Below are 17,817 nucleotides of genomic sequence, written 5' to 3' on the forward strand. Positions count from 1 at the left end.
TCATATCCCAATAAAGTAGTTTTAAAGAGAGAGAGAGAAAAATGTCACACTTAGACAAACTAATGTATTCCTTCTTGGTCTTAGTTTCTAGGCAGAGATAGCCCTTGGGTAATCACAAGTACTGAGGGTGTATAGTTCAGGTGGCCAGAACTTTAAATATGATTAAGAATTCATACTCTGGAGTCAGCCTGACTTGGAATCCCAGTTCTAATACTGACTGGCTATTTGGTCTTCTGTAAATTGATGAACTTGTACAGAAATCTGTTAACTACCAACTAGGTAAATCATTGGGTTGTGAAATTTTGCTAAAAATACACTTTGCATAGCCATTAGACATTCAATATTTATCAATATTTTTACCATTATGTCAGGTTGAGAATACAAAGGAGAAAATGTACATTCCTTACTCTAAATGTGTTTAAAATCTCAGGAAGTAGCAGAGTTGCATGGGAAAAAAATGACAATAAAGTATAAAATTTGCCATAATGATTAAAATTTTGCAAAATGATGAAATCTCCCGGGTAAAGTTAGAAAAGATTTCAAATTTAGAGAGAATTAGAGGTGAGATCTAAAAGCTTAGAATGAATTGAGAGAGAGTAGAGGCAATAACTTTCACAAAATCTAGGTTTTACATGGAAGCTATGTATTTTTCAGTAATGCTGGAATAAAATATGCAAGGGCAAAGAGGCTGACCAGGTGATTAGAAATAAGTGTGTATTTTGGTCCTTAGAGGATTGGGTACCATGAAATAGAAATTTCAACAAGGGAATTAAGTGGAAATTTTTAAAAATACCTTCATGGTAACATTAAGTATAGATTGCAAAATTAGAAGAAAAGAGACAACTCATGGTATTTATCATTTTATGTGGCAAGAATATGTCAAATAATCTTAAAGTTATATTAATTACTGAAAATCTCAAAAGGTATACCATTTGTAAGGAATGGGTTTAGAACACAATTCTGTTTTCCAAATGCATGTTTAAAAGATCTCATGGTCTTTAATTTGTCATTCCATATAGTTAGCCTCAATAAGAAACTCAACTTCATTTGTTCGATTCTGATTTACCATATGCCTCACATCCAATGTAATATATTTTTTTTCTTTTTCCATTTGATCATATAATGGAAGTAAGGGAGAAAGGGAGAGGAAGTTGGGTGATATACGTTATCAAATTCATAACTATTAAAGAAATGGAAGGTTTAAGAATTTTTGTTCTTCATGTCTTGCCTTCCTATCTTAGCAATGTTATCTTTAAAGGTGACTATTTCTACAATGTCATTTTATAATGACACATTTGCACAGGTGACAAGGCTCTAACAAAAAAATTGATTTTCTATTGATTTTTATGGAAAACTATTTCTACTTTGTAATTAAGAATGGAGCTATATAAACATAACTATATAATTATGAAGTGGTATTATGGCTAGTCTATTTTCTGTGTATATTCAAACACACACACACACATACAACACACACACACACACACACACACACGCACACACACACACACACACACCAGTTCTGTATTAATATAAAATATTTAGAAATATCAAGTTAACTACAATTTTGGCATTTCACTCTTAAATTTGGTCTAAAATAGTTATTCTAAGATACATAAAATCCTAGATTTCCACTGGGATTAGTCACATAAAGGGTCTATTTTACAATGCATGGTGATTATACTGGAAGGGAATTATCTATCCTATTTAGGTAGGAACACTTTTAAAAGATGACCCAGTAGGTCTCTTTCCAACTCAGATCCTATAAAACAAAGGATATTTCTGGCTGTACTAGTGAATATTGAGATGAAAGTTAAAGATTCCTCTGTATTATTCAAAACTTCTGACCTTGGTTGCCTGGCCAACATCCCTGATCTCATTAAACTCTCAGACAAATTCTCAGGGATGTATTAAAATATGCCATGCTACTGTTAAAAGGGAAGAAAAACTGTGTTATGAAAAACTTTAGTTATTACCATATTGGCTTAGAATGCAAACTGATATTAAAGTATAATTCATTGTTTACTGAATATTACATGAATGCTATATAATTATTAGAAAAATTTCAATTAAAGTTGGTAATTTAGGGGCACCTAGATGGCTCAGTCAGTTAAGCATCGAACTCTTGATTTTGGCTCAGGTCATGATCTCACAGTTTGTGAGTTTGAGCCCTGCATCAGGCTCCATACTAATAGTACAGAGCCTACTTGGGATTCTCTCTCTCCTTCTCTCAGTTCTGGTGGAGTTGGTGTCAAGTCTCGTTTTAAAAGCAGACCAGAACATACCTAGTTTAAACTCACCACATTCAGGCCAGGGGCCAAACTCTGCCTACACCAGGCAAGGAGAGCCTCTGTGGACAGCCGGCCTAAAGGGTAGAGCAGCCAAAACATAACAAAAGCACAAGCAGCACATACCGGAGACACTACCTGAAGTGCCAGGCCCTGGGCACTACATGACCTCTTCTACACAAGGCCATTACTTTCAGGGACAGGAGACATAACTAACCTTTCTAACACAGAGAAGAAGACAGAAACCTAGACAAAATGCAAGACAGAGGAAATTATCCCGAATGAAAGAATGAGATAAAGCTATGGCCAGAGATCTAAGCAAATATACCTAATGGAGAATTTAAAGCAACAATGATAAGGATACTCACTAGGTTTGAGAAAAGAATAGAAGACATCAGTGAGATCCTCACCACAGAGATAAAAGGGGTAAAAAAGAATCAATCAGAGATGATTAATGCAATAAAAGAGATTGGAAACAGGCCTGATGCAATGAACAGCAGGGTGGAAGAAGCAGAGGAATGCATTAGTGATCTAGAAGACAAAATAATGGAAAATAATAAAGCAGAACAAAAGAGAGAGAGAGAGAAGAATTATGCAGTATGAGAATGGATTTAGGGAACTCACTGACTCCATCAAATGTAATAACATTCATATTATAGGAGTCCCAGAAGAAGAAGACAGAGCAAAGAGGGCAGAAAATTTATTTCAAGAAAAAACAGTGAAGGGGCGCCTGGGTGGCTCAGTCGGTTAAACATCTGACTTCAGCTCAGGTCAGGATCTCACCACTTGTGAGTTTGAGCCCCGTGTCAGGCTCTGTGCTGACAGCTTAGAGCCTGGAGCCTGCTTTGGATTCTGCATCCCTTTCTTGCTCTGCCCCTCCCCTGCTCATGCTCTCGCTCTCTCTCTCTCTCTCTCTCTCTCTCTCGAATAAATAAATATTTAAAAAAATTTTTTTAAAGAAATAAGAGTGGAAAACTTCCCAATCTGGGGAAGGAAACAGACATCCAGAGTCAGGAGGCACAGACTCCCATCAAAAACAACAAAAGTAGACCAACACTAAGGCATTATAATGGAATTTGTAAAATATAGTGATAAAATAAAAATCTTAAAAGCAACAAGATAAAAGAAGTCCTTAACTTACAAGAGAAAACACAAGGATAGCTGGAGATTTCTCAACAGAAATTTGGCAAGGCAGAAGGAAGGGACATCATGTATCCAAAGTGCTGAACAGGAAAATTGTGCAGCCAAGAATACTCTATCCAGCAATGCTATCAGTCAGAATAAAAGGAGAGATAGAGTTTTCCAGACCAACAAAAGCTAAAGGATTTTGTGACCACAAAATCAGCCCTGCAAGAAATATTAAAGGGGACTCTGAGTGCAAAAGAGAAACCGTGACAAATGACAAAGACAAGAAAAGATCAGGGAAAATCTCCAGAAATTATAAAACAAGCAATAAAATGGAAATAAATACATATTTATCACAGTACTTTGAATGTAAATGGACTAAATGCTCCACTCAAAAGACACCAGGTGTCAGAATGGATAAAAAAATGAGACGGATCTTATGCCACATTTTGCATAATGTATTTTAACAGTAGTCTTGGTTTTCTTATCTGTTGTCACTATTGCAAGTCAACTTCCTCTGGTTTATGATAAATTGAATAATTAAATAATAAATATTAATAAAAAAGCATGTGGACAACTAAGGATAAGTCTTTTAAATAACTTTTTTTGAATTTTAAATAATTTTTAATTATTTAGAAAACATATAGAAATATGGTATAATTTACCTCACTGATAAATATAAAGTAGTATATGAATCTTCCACACCATAAAAGTAGAAGAGTAATTTTCAAAATAAAAATAATTCTGGGATCATTTTAAAGAATCTGTAAATAAAATTTACAATTTATTTTAATGTATATTGCTTATAATAAAAAATTATTTGAGAAATTAAAATAAAACACAAAAAAGAAAAAAAAAAGAAAATGAATTTCTCAGAATGCTTAAAATACAGAATTTCTATTGATTCTATATTCTTTCCCCTTATAAAATTAACATCTAATAAAGGGTGCAGGTCTTTACTTTTAAAATAGACCAAATTGAATTTGTTAATCTTGGCATGGCTTGAATTAGGATCACAAAAGCATGAAATTACTAGATGGCTAAAAAATGTTAACAGTAGCTAGAAATGTATACACATCTACATCAGTGAATTCAGCTTGGATAAAAATATATATTTTATCTCTTCATTTTAAAATGATTAAAATTAACAGTTGCTAACAATTAAAATGATACATAAAAATTCAACATTTTAAGTATATTTGTCATTATAAATAGCTGCTTCATCATGTACTTTAGACATTTTTTTAAAGCTATCTTTCACAAGCTAATGTGAAATTCATGTTAAGTTCATTTTCATACCAAGGTGACTTTTACAGTAAGTTTTTACCACAGGCATGCTTTACAATGTACATATGATCGTCAGGGCTTGAGTGAGCCACTGGGGTCTGATCTGGTATTCTGTTTGCACAGGCAGTTTCTCAATAGACCTGACATTGATCATCTGTCAATTTGATTTGTTAATCTTATGAGACTCATTGTAAACAAAGTAAGTAAATGTTTGTAAGCCCACAGAGAAAACACTACAGCTAAGCATTTTATTTCTGTTTGACATAATCATTCTGTTCCAAGTTTGAAAACAGAAATAAAGAACAACAATATTTTTTTTCCCTCTTTTTGAGTTGTCACCAGATGATTAGGCCTTAGGCATTTGAATTTAGAAACAACTAATCTAAATGGTGGAAAAGCCTGGCTTGCGAAGTAATATAATTAGGCGTTGGAGCCAATAACAAGCATGTATCAATGTAGACCTGAAATCGTCATGTCATTTCATCTATCTTAGTCACAACCTGTCAGTATGCCTGATGACTAATAAATCGTATCCCTAGCCACATTTTGTAAGCCAAAATAACACATTTTCAGAACCTACAAATCAAACCAGTAGGTGATGTTTCAAAGATACTGCACTAACACAACTAATGCACAAGACAAGGAACACATATGACTTACATTTTACAAAGGGCTGCTTAAAGACTTATCACATGAGCTTCTTATACCAACACAGTAGTGTGTATTTGTGTGTGTCAGAGAAGGAAGATGATGTAAAAGTCATCTATAGGAATGACTCCAGCGTTTCAAATGCTATATCTGGATAATACCTATTTGTATGAGCAGGATACAAGACATCCTTATTTATACATTAAAAAATGGTTACCTTCCTAAGCAGTAGGAAAAGAAATATTCATCTTTTATATATAGTTAGGTGACTTGCATTCGAATTTCTAAGTTCTTTTATTGCTTCAACAAGAAGGTGCAATCTCTGAATATAAACAGTGAGCATGTAGGTTTAAGGAAGTATTTGTCATAGTAGAGGAAATAGCTCCAACATCTAATGAAAGGATTTGCAGTTAAGTCATAAATACCTATGGGTTTGTATAATTAATACTTGCTTTAAAAATAAATAAAATCAAATATAAATTAAAATTCTGTTTTAAAAGAACAGATAATTTTTCTCTGATTATAAACCAAAAGGAAATACAAACTCATGGAAACTATCCATAATTATATTTAATATTCCAAAAGTAATTGAGAAAGCACCTACTATCATTTGTATTCTCTCTAAACAATATTAGGTCACACGACGTTGGTCTAATATCATCCTCTGAGGGTGTTCCCACAACCACTGTGGTGTACCTATTGCATTGCACCTACAGGTTCCTATTATTTGGAGTGTTAAAGAATTTACCAAGCTGCAGGTATTTATATGTTATTCTTTGATTCACTCATACACATTTCCTTAGTGAAATTCTATAACTTTTGCATCAGCACTGTTTTTACTAGTTGATTCTAGAATTTGTGTGTGTGTGTGTTTAAATCTTCCACAGACAGCATTAAATATGGATTGTTTTATCATAAAGCATACTAAGTAATAAGTCTTCTTGATAGTGTTCAAAGCAATTACTTCTTATAAGTAATTTCTTAAACTGAGACACCAACATAACATATAACTTTTCAAACTAGTCAAGTATGTAAAACAAAATCATCTGGAGCTCTCATCTTTGATCAGTCCTGGGTCTTATATTTTATTCATGGATTAAATTTACTTAAATATTTCTTCCAATTTTTCTTAGCTTTTCTTTAATATTAACAGTGACACTTGATTTGTGTCAGGTAAACATAATTTGATTACCTTTCACTTGCATACTTATTCATTTGACATCATGTTTATATTTTTGTTGTTACTGTATAAAAGTGGTTTGGTATGGTTTTTTGGATGTTTATTTGTACTTATTATGAAGTTGAACTTTCAAAATTTGATCCTTCTAGTAATTTATGTGTTTTCAAATTTTTCCAAAGTTTGTAGTGGTATTTTACAAGTCATTTTGTTTTATATTTTGAAAAAAAATTGTATTTTTAATTGAAAATAATTATGAATTTCCTTTACTGAATATTTACCAAATTCTTTTTTAAAAATATTTACTTATTTTTGAGAGAGAGAGAGAGAGGGAGAGAGAGAGTGTGAGGGGAGAGGGGCAGAGAGAGAGACACACAAAGATTCCGAAGCATGCTCCAGGCTCTGAGCTGTGAGCACAGAGTATGATGTGGGGCTTGAACTCACGAACCATGAGATCATGACCTGAGCTGAAGTCGGACGCCCAACCAACTGAGCCACCCAGGTGCCCCAATATTTACTGAATTCTACTTTATATTTTACATTACACTGGTTATTGCAAAAAAAAAAAAAAATAGATGCAGACCTTGCCTTGAAGGAGTTCTCAGTGAGTTAGAGAAACAAATGAGCATACAGATGTGAGCAGTAGTAGGATATCCAATTTCAGACATAGAATGTCTGGCATGAATGAGTAGTGTGAATGTGCTAAACAACCTGATCTGGGATATCCATTCATCCTAAGGCATTGAGATTTGTAAACTAATTACATGACAGTCAGTGAAGGGTTAGAGCAATATTGTCATTCTTTAATAAAATGACAAAAAAAATATTAAGACAGCTGGAATGGCTGGAGAAAGGAAGCCTGGGGGAGATAAATGGTTAGATACCAGAAAGGATGGTAAACAAAGACCAGATAATGAAGGTCATGTACTAACCAACCTGAGTTTGGATTTTACACTTGAGGAAATGTATAAACATCAAAAGAATTTAAGAAAGGGAGTTATCATCACATTTGCATTTTTGGAAAGATCACAGAGCATTATAGCTGCTGACAAGACCAGAGCCTATGAGCCCAATTAGGAAAATCATGGCAATGATCCAAAGAAGAGACAATAAGGATTTGTAGTAAGGTTGTGCCAGTGATATGGATAAAGGAGGGAAGACATTTTAGTGATCTATATTAAGAGACAGAGTCTGCAAACGCTTACAACTGGAAAATGAGGTCCAGGTTAAAACAGACATATCCTGAGGTTAAATGGGGAGACCATGGCTACATATATGCTACATATTCCATGTCAGATATTAATTATCTTAACTTTTAAAACATGTATTCAATTTTGTATGGTAATATTAATTGAAGTGCTCTTTCTTACCCTGTTTCTTTCACATTTTTAAAATTAAACATCCTGTGTATAATGTTGAGCTATAATATTTACCATATTTCATCAAATCTAGGGCACACTTTTCCACATTTGTCATGCCTGACATTGAGTGCATCTTATATTTCTCTTTACTGTTAACACATCACCATTGCTAGTGAATACAAGGTTCTTTTCAAGTTTTACTTTGTCCCTTCTTTCTAAATCCCCATCCCATCATTTTCCTCTCATAAGAAACCATTTATGATGTGCTTGATATATGTTCTTAAGCATAGATGTATCCTTGTAAAATATATTGTGTTTTTGTGTGCTTCAGTTCCATTAAGGGTTTTGTAAATCCCACCTCTGTCATAGTTTTCTCCTCCTGCCCTGTTTAGGACAAATCCATGTCACATATATGGTTTATTGCTTCTTATTAGTGTATGACATTTCATACTGTGATTTACTACATTCTATTTATCCATTATTCTAGAGATAGATACACAGGTTGCTTCCAACTCCCTGTTTCCATATACACCATCCTTGTTTGGATCTTTGTAAGATTTACCCTGGGGTATGTACCCAAGAAAGGAATCTCTGCCTATATTTTTAATTTATTTTTCCCTCAGGGTACTGAATAATTTCTTCAATATGGATATACAAATATTTAAAACCATCCTTCTATTAATCAACAAATGGCACTGAGGCAACAGGATACCTATGTGCAAAAAAATAAGATGGGTTTTTACTTTACTCCTTATACCAAAATAAATTCCACATGGATAGAAATTCAAACATTAAGGAGAAATGAAGTCATGGTAACAGCAGGAGAAAACACAGAAGTTCAAGGTCTGCCCACTTTTCTAGCTCCTCTAACATCCTCTTTCATATTTGTCCATCTCTCTGCAATCCATTTTACTTACAAATGCCAGAATTATTTTTAAGAGACTGTTGAATAATACACACCCTCAGTTAAACATACACACACACACTCTCTCTCTCTCTCTCTAAAAGTTTCCTTTGCCATATAATACATTGTACATCTTCTATGCATTTTAGCATAGGCTCTGACTCCTGCCTTTTCTTTAAATGCATCCAGTACTGCTTGTTCTTTTGCAGACTGTGCTACAGCTACACAGCATTCCCCTTTGATTATGCCAAACTCTTTCCTGCTTCAGGGTATTTGCACTGTTCATCCCATTTGCCTGGGGTGCTCTTCTTTCTATTTGGGTGGGTTATAGGTCCCCTGCTATTAAGATGTCAGTTTAAATGTCAACTTTTGAGGCCCTTCCTGACTGTCCAATCTAAAGTACCTACCCAGGAAATGGCTCTTCACTCAATCTGAATTCTCTGCTTGGCATTTATTATTGATTATTTTCTTTCTTATTTGTATATTGATTTTTCTGCTCCTGCTTGGAAATAAAAGCTTAACAAGATCAGGAACCTTTGCTGTCAAATTTATTGTTGTTGTCTCAAAACCTAGAGCAGTGCAAGAAACAGGACAGATGCTTACAACTATTTGCTGGCTAAGTAAATAAATGACTCAAAGGAAACATACATATCTAGATTATTTTTAAACAGAAAACTTTGCAATTTCGTCACAGTTTAGAAAAATTTTATAATGTATTGGTTGTATTCTTTTGATAAGTAAACATTTCTCTGGCTCCAGTGTTAATCCACAAAGGCAATATTGAACATCTAAACATCAAGCTGAGACCAAATTCAGATTTAACAAGCTAATCTCAACATGCTGTGTTCTATAGGCTAATGACTGACATGTGTTTAAGAGATCATCATCTCCACAGGTTAGTGAGAAGATTAGAAACAATTTTCTCCCCTACTATGTCCTCATTGGCTTTGAGTTGTTCACTCTGTGTTTTGGAGGGAGCATTTCTCTATCCTGTCACTTTCATTATTTTTTTTTTCTCCAAAAGGCAAAGGTTCTTATTTTCCCTCATTACATTTATTTGTATTTATTGGAGCTAATTAATTTTATGTTACATTTCAAGCAGTTTCAAAATATGGTATAATTTATAAACAAACTATCATTAATTTGAGCTTACTGAGAGAACATTTATGCTGATTTGACGTGATTGACTTGTATTGTCATCTATAAGAACCAAGGAAACAGATATGAGCTAAAAGAGCTACACTAAACAACAGATTTTCAATGTAGACAAAAGAACCTTCCACTGGAAGAAGATGCCATCTAGGCCTTTCATAGCTTAAAAAGAGAAGTTATTGCCTGGCTTCATAGCTTCAAAGGACAGGCTGACTCTCTCATTAGGGGCTAATGAAACCAGCACTCATTTACCATTCTGAAAATCCTAGCGCCCTTAAGAATATGCCAACTATACTTTGCCTGCACTCTATTAATGAAACAACAAAGACCAGATTACAGCATATCTGTTTACAATATGGTTTAGTGAGTGTTTTAAGCCCACTGTGGAGAACCACTACTCAGAGAAAAAGACTCCTTTCAAAATATTACTGCCCATTGACAATGAACTTGACCAATGAAGAGTTCTGATGGATATGTATAAGATGAATGTTGTTTTCATGCCTGCTACACAAGATCCATTCTGAATCCCATTGATCAAGGAATAATTTTGACTTTCAAGTCTTACTATTTAAGAATTACATTTTGTAAGTCTATAGCTGTCATAGTGATTCCTGTGATAGATCCAGGCAAAGTAAACTCAAAATCTTCTGGAAAGGATGCATCATTCTAGATACCATTAAAAACATTCACAATTCATGGAAAAAGGTCAAAATATCAACATTAACAGGAGTTTGGAAGAGTTGATTCCATTCCTCATGGATGATCTTTAGGGGTTCAAGAGTTAAATGGAGGAAATAACTACAATTAAAATAGCAAGAGAACTAGAATTAGAAATACAGAGTGAAGATGTGACTGAATTGCTACAATCTCATGACACAACTTAAATAAATGAGGAGTTATTACTTATAAGTGAGCAATTTAAGTGATTTCTTAGGATGAAATCTACTTCTGGTGAAGATGCTTTGAAGATTGTTGAAATGACAACAAAGCATTTAGAATATTACATAAACTTAGTTGATAAATAAGCAGAACGGTTTGAGAAGACTGACTCCAATTTTAAAAGAAGTTCTATGGGTAAAATGTTATCAAATAGCATAGCATAGCATGTTACAAAAAAAATCACTCATGAAAGGAAGAATCAATTGATGCACCAAACTTCATTATTATTTTAAGAAATTGCCACAGCCACCCCAACTTTCAGCAGCTACCACCCCTATGAGTCAACTACCATCAGCATGGAAGTGAGACCCTTCACCAGCAAAAATATTACGACTTGCTGAAAGCTCAGATGATAACTAACATTTTTAAGCAATAGCAATAAAGTTTTTTTATTTTTTTATTTTTAATACAGTTTTCTTTTTCTTTTATTTTTTTAAACATTTATTTATTTTGAGTGACAGAGTAAGCATGAGTGGGACAGAGGCAGAGAGAGACTGAGAGAGAAAGAGAGGGATAATCCTAAACAGACTCTATGCTGTCAAGGCAAAGCCTGACTTGGGACTCAATCCCATGAACCATGAGATCATGACCTGCATTGACAGTGTGGAGACTGCTTGGGATTCTCTCTCTCCCCCTTTTCTCTGCCCCTACCCTGCTTGTGCTCTCTCTTTCTCAAAATAAATACACTTAAATCAGTAGACTTTGACTATAGCAATTTACCATCCATAATGTGGGTGGGCTTCATCCAATCATTTAAAGGCCTTAAAAGACTGAGATTCTCCAAGGAAGAAGAAATAATTCTGTCCTCTTTAAGACACAAAGCTGCCACATTAACTATTCCATGCATCTCCAGACTACCAGACTGCCTTACAGATTTATACAGAGATGTACTTATATACATATGTACATACACACACACACACACACACACACACACACAAATATAATAAGAAATAACTTAGCTTGTTTGAGGGATTTTTTAAATAAATCCAATTATGTTAGTTGATGACTTTCAAATTTATATCCTAAAATTTTAATGATACATTTAAGAAACCATTTAAATAATTGTATATTAACAACAAATAGATGAAATATTAAAATTTTATTGAGAATATAGTCTATTCAGGGACGCCTGGGTGGCTCAGTCAGTTGAGTGTCTGACTTCAGCTCAGGTCATGATCTTGCAGTCCATGGGTTTGAGCCCTGCATCAGGTTCTGTGCTTCCAGCTCAGAGCCTGGAGCCTGCTTCAGATTCTGTGTCTTCTTCTCTCTGACCCTCCCCTGCTCATGCTCTCTCTCTCTCTCTCTCTCAAAAATAAATCAAATAGTAAAGAATGAAGAATATATTCTATCCAAAAATTTGAATAAGCAAAATGTATTGGTTGTATGTGCATTTACTTTCTCCAAATAAAAATTGATTTTATATTCATATTTAAAAATATGTTAAAAATGGGCCATTCACTATCTCTGTTTACATTTTTCTTATAATTCTATGGATGTCAAACTATTACTTTTAAAGTCCTGGAAGAAAGCTCTCTGAGTTCCAATAAATATGTTTATCTAAAATTGTGAGATGCTGACATCATCATGAATAAAGTGTGCTATTGATATTTGGAAAGCCTAATAAGGTTCTCCCCAAGGTTTGAGAAGAAAGAAATAAATTGCCTTCTGAGCATTAAGTGTAAATCTATCATGTAATAGATTGCCATGGAGCTACAAAGTCACTTTAAAGACGTCTTCTAAGGCTGTCAGATCTGGCTGTAATCTCATAACAGCACTATTAGTATGTCTGGAGAATGACTGAGTGAATTAGAAGTGAGGGTCCTTGAGAAGGAAGATGAAAAGAAGCCATAGAGGCAATCAAATTCTAAGGTGAAACAAATTCTCACATAAAAACTCCACTAGTAAAATCCATGTTAAATATACTACCAGTGTGCATATGGAAGCTTTGGGCATTTGTGTGTGTGTGTGTGTGTGTGTGTGTGTGTGTGTGTGTGTGTGTGTTATAAAGCATGCAAATCACCTAATAATGCATAATCCCTAACATGAGTTGAGTTCTTAAGTCAGAGGTACTGCACTGAGCATATTACATGCAATATTATATTTAATACCTAACTAAACCAGATGAGATATGTACTTTCACAACAATTTCATGAATGAGCAAATTAATGTGTTCAAATTTACAAAGCTAATGAGTGACAAAGAGTTTTCAGCCACATGTGTCTGACTTCAGAGCCCATACTCAACTACCATGCTAATCTAATATTTCCCTATTCAGATTCTAAATTCAACAAGTACAGTTATGATTATAATTCAGGTTTACATATTCTTTTTCAAGGAAAAAACATGTGTTTGATGGAGAACATATCTCTCCAGACTCTGATGCTGTTCTATTTCTTGTAAAATGACAAATTGGCATAAATTAACAATTTAACCTTAAATTATATTTGATTTCTGAGTAGCTTTCCAAAATAGAGTATAAAACCAAAGGATGGACAGCTTATATTTCTTCAAGAATGTTAGCACCATAAATTTAATAACTACTGTTTTGATTATCTACATAATAAAATTCACTTGGTTAAAATGAGTATGACCTGGAAAGCAGAATCCATCATGCAATACTCTCAAATCAGTTTCTGAGGACCTCAGGAGTTGGCTAAAACTTCTAAGACAATGATACACCATAAGTTCTCTTTGAGCAAAATGCAATAGGCGGCCTGAGGCATAATTTAATAATTTGCATTTCTTCTAGTTTATTCAAAGATGAAGATTGTTTCTTCAGCATTATTTTCTGCAAAGACCTTCAGAAATGTTAGCTTTATTATCTTTCAAAATAGAATATCCTCTGGAACACACAGTTGTTGTGAAGTGGTATACTGTAATTTTTCACTTTTTGGATCCCATTACACAGAGACAGAAGTGAAATAAAGCATTTACTTGTATCAGTTGAGATATAAAATAGCAAAAAAATTTAAATTTATTTCGACTGCCCCTTCCAAAGATGTGTGGATACCACTGAAGTTTCTGTAAGCCTCAATAAGCATACAACATTTGTATTCAAATTATTAAGTGATTACCCTCCTGACAACTTGAGGCGCTCATGGGGAACACTGAATATTTTGGATGTTGCCTTTTAGGGCAAGAACCTGGCAGAAGTCAATGAACCTGGGTCATATAAGATGATAATTTATGCTGGATTTGCTAAGGGCTTGTTGGCAATTCTCCACCAGAAATATTTTACTTCCTTTCTTTCTTTCCTTTTTTTTTTTTCCTTTTTCCCTAAGCAACTTACTAATGCTTTATGGAAACTGTAGAAGTAGAAAGTGAGACAAGTTACGTTGCAGGTATGTTGTTGTTGTTTGTTTTGTTTTGTTTGGAACACTAACAGTATTTATTAAATGCCTCTAAATGACAGTTTGGGTGTTAACTTTGAGGCTTTAGTTGGACAAAGAGAAATTGTGACTGTTCCTTACCCTCACGAAACTTATTCTCCTGTTTATAATGCCGAAATCTTTAAAATTTGCTCTTTTATCTGTGTGTGTGTGTGTGTGTGTGTGTGCATGTGTGTGTTTGTGTGTTTTCTTGGCTGCTACAATATGGAAGTTTCTTCACATTTAGGTGTTTGAGTTGCTCAATACTGACTAAAATTTATTATTAATAATTATAAAACTATTTTACTCAAGATAAAATCAAGATCACAGCTTTTTCATATCTGGATAAAGTGGCCAAAATTTCTTTTCAGGTTTTTAAAGCAATTTTAAGCCAGTTAAAATTGTACTTATAACTTAACATTCCAGAAAGGTAAAGACTAAAAGAATTTCTTAATAATTATTTAAAAATCTGAATTATGAACAACTGCAATTTTGGTTGAGAATATAAACACACTTAATCTACTAGTATTACTGTGTTTCCTGAATCCTCTCAATAATATAAATTGACATCCTTATTAACTGAATACTAATTTTTAAATAAAAAATCCATTAGAGATGGTAATATCAAAATAGCATAACAATGTATTAAAAAAGTTATAGGCATTCAGATGATAATATATATTTTATGAAATTCAACATTTAGTCTTTTGTAGGCAGAATGACAGAAAGACATATAGTCGTATTAGTCCTAACAATATTTAATAATACTATCTGATTAATTTTTAAAATAAAGTTAACCCTTAGTTTTAGAAATAGTCTGTCATTTGTTACCATATACCAAATAAATACAAGTGGTTCAAAACACATAATCTGAAATATTTTAATAATTAAGCAAATATTTTTAAGATAATAAAAATCTTATATTTAAATAGTACTGATGAATCCTATTGAGGCATAAATCATCTAAATAATAAAATAAGATAGGATATTAATAAGGTAAGGCTGTTTGAAATTTAAAGCATCTTTTTCTTTTTAAAAAGAAATCATCATATCCAGTAAGATATAGATAAAGTCACATTAACAACAATATCAAAAGGAAATATTGCCTTTATAGTGTCATTGAGGAGGAACATTTTAGTGAGTATTAACATGAAAATAAAGGGCACTTCTAAAAATTTGGTTAAGTATTTCCAGATTTCTAGTTAATCATTTGTAAACAAAGTGTGAAAATTACGCAATTTCTTTTGCAATTGACATTTCATAGCACCATGATGCTAGTGGCAATGGGGGAAAACTTTAAAAATCTCAAGCAATCATGGGTACGTTATGATTAAATAAAGACTCTGGTATTCCCCTAGATCCTATTCTGCAGAGGAGACAAACATTATATTCTTTGTTTGCAGATTCAAAGAATACAAAACATTTTTTTTATTGATTCAAATAGAATGAATATCCTCGAGCATATGACAGAGAAGATTTTGCAAAAAGATTTTGTAGAGAACAGGCAAAAAATATGGTTAAAGAAACACTTATGACTAATCGAGATCTTTGTGGTGGTATTCAATTCAGTCAGGCAGTTTTGCAATCTTGTAATAGAAAAGTAATTTCTAGGAGGAATCAAGTACAACTTACCCCTCATTTTCAACCATTAGCCAAGGTAGCTTGCAACCCTGGGAGGCTTGTGATTACTGTTAATGTCTGTACATGCCTAGCATGTATCACTGTTTCTCAGAACCCTAATCAAATAAGGCTTCTTTTATATGTGGCTCCTGAAACAAGGCGCTAAAAGCCCTAACCTGTTGTAGTATAAAGGTAAACTCATTAAAGCAGGCTGACATAAGGCTTGGCCTTTATTTAGCTAATCTGGAGATGAATACAGAAAGCCATCTGGAGCTTTGTATAAATCCATAGGCAAAATACTTCTCTATAATTTAATTATTTCCAATTTCATTTGTAACTCACCATTTTCCTTGCTAACTTCATATGTCTCAGACTGAATGTTTTCTTGTGTTTTCAGGGATTATTACAAATTGATTTTTTTTTTTTTTTCATTCAGATACAGACAGTGGGAGAAAGAAAAAAGCCTTGTGTTGCTAGGGAAACCTGATGCTGAAGGTTTAGTGACAATCTCAGATGCTATTGTACAGCAAAGGCTGTCTGGATAAGAGAACAGAGAGAGAGCCTGCTGATGTGAAAAATCAATTTAGAATGTTACTTATTGATTCTATGATGATCTTTATAAAAGAAGTAATGCAGACTCTGTCTTTTTCTAAAGAAGAATTTTGGAACTATAATAAAGAAGACCTCAAGGAATTTATATCACTGAAGGTAGAATAAGTGAAATCTCACCTCCATCTGTGAGTTTTTAGAGAGAACAGGAATTACTGGACACTCTAGAATTTTGTCAAAATAAGATTCTATTAGTATATCCTGATTCTGCTGTTCCATTAGAATATTTGACTTAGTTTTATCTTCATATTTTAAAATTACTGAATTAAGCATAAATCATAGCATTATACTTGATCCTGTAGTTAGTATGTGGAAAATATATTCCATTAATCTTTTTTTTTTTAATTTTTTTTTAACGTTTATTTATTTTTGAGACAGAGAGAGACAGAGCATGAACGGGGGAGGGTCAGAGAGTGGGAGACTTAGACTCTGAAACAGGCTCCAGGCTCTGAGCTGTTAGCACAGAGCCCGACGCGGGGCTCGAACTCACGGACCACGAGATCATGACCTAAGCCGAAGTCGGACGCTTAACCGACTAAGCCACCCAGGCGCCCCTCCATTAATCTTTTAATGAAAGAAAGTAATACTAATTTAAAATAGTAAAACTACACTATAAACAAAAAAGTTCATTTTCATTTGTAGCAATAAACAAAAGTATAGATATATGTATATTGTATATAATTTGTATTTATTATATATAGCATTGTATTTACATATTTTAATGCATGAAAATACTATTAAAATTTGCAATACAAAGGAAATTTTGGGTGTTGACTTAAGGAAATAAGTCACTCATGACTATACAGAGGTCTCCCTAGACACTGAGACATTTACAAATAAGACATCACGTTATCAGACACATAATGTATAAATACCAGGGAAAAAATGTATTTATTATATGTTGCTTTTTTAAAGATAAAAGAAGATCTTTTAAAAAATAATTTTTAATGTTTATTTATCTTTTGAGAGAGATAGAGAAAAAGCAGGGAGTGGCAGAGACAGAGCAAGACACAGAATCTGAAGTAGGCTGCGGGCACCTAGCTGTCAGCACAGAGCCCAATGAGGGGCTTGAATTCATGAACTGTGAAATCATGACCTGAGCCGAAGTCAGACGCTTAACCGACTGAGCCACCCAGGCACCCTACATTTTGCTTTTTTTTTTTTTTCTAATTTATTTATTTTGAGGGAGAGAGAGAGAGCAAGAAGGCCAGAGAAAGAGGGAGAGAGAGACAGAATTTCAATCAGGCTTTGCACTGTCAGCGCAGAGCCCAACACAGGGCTCAAACTCATGAACCACGAGATCATGACGTGAGCTGAAATTAAGTCAGATGCTTAA

General features: G+C 33.6%; 1 protein-coding gene across 1 annotated transcript in view; it reads right to left on the minus strand.

Moving 5' to 3' along the window:
- LOC132667245 (protein eyes shut homolog) overlaps positions 1-15,937 on the minus strand; it is a 363,790-nt gene extending 347,853 nt beyond the window's left edge. Inside the window, exon 1 of the mRNA XM_060615853.3 lies at positions 15,885-15,937. The gene's annotated coding sequence lies outside the window, so the exon portion shown is untranslated. The remainder of the gene's footprint in view (positions 1-15,884) is intronic.
- Between the last annotated feature and the right edge of the window lie 1,880 nt (positions 15,938-17,817).

Source organism: Panthera onca, chromosome B2, assembly GCF_046562875.1.
Source record: "Panthera onca isolate mPanOnc1 chromosome B2, mPanOnc1 haplotype 2, whole genome shotgun sequence".
Lineage (NCBI taxonomy): Eukaryota > Metazoa > Chordata > Mammalia > Carnivora > Felidae > Panthera > Panthera onca.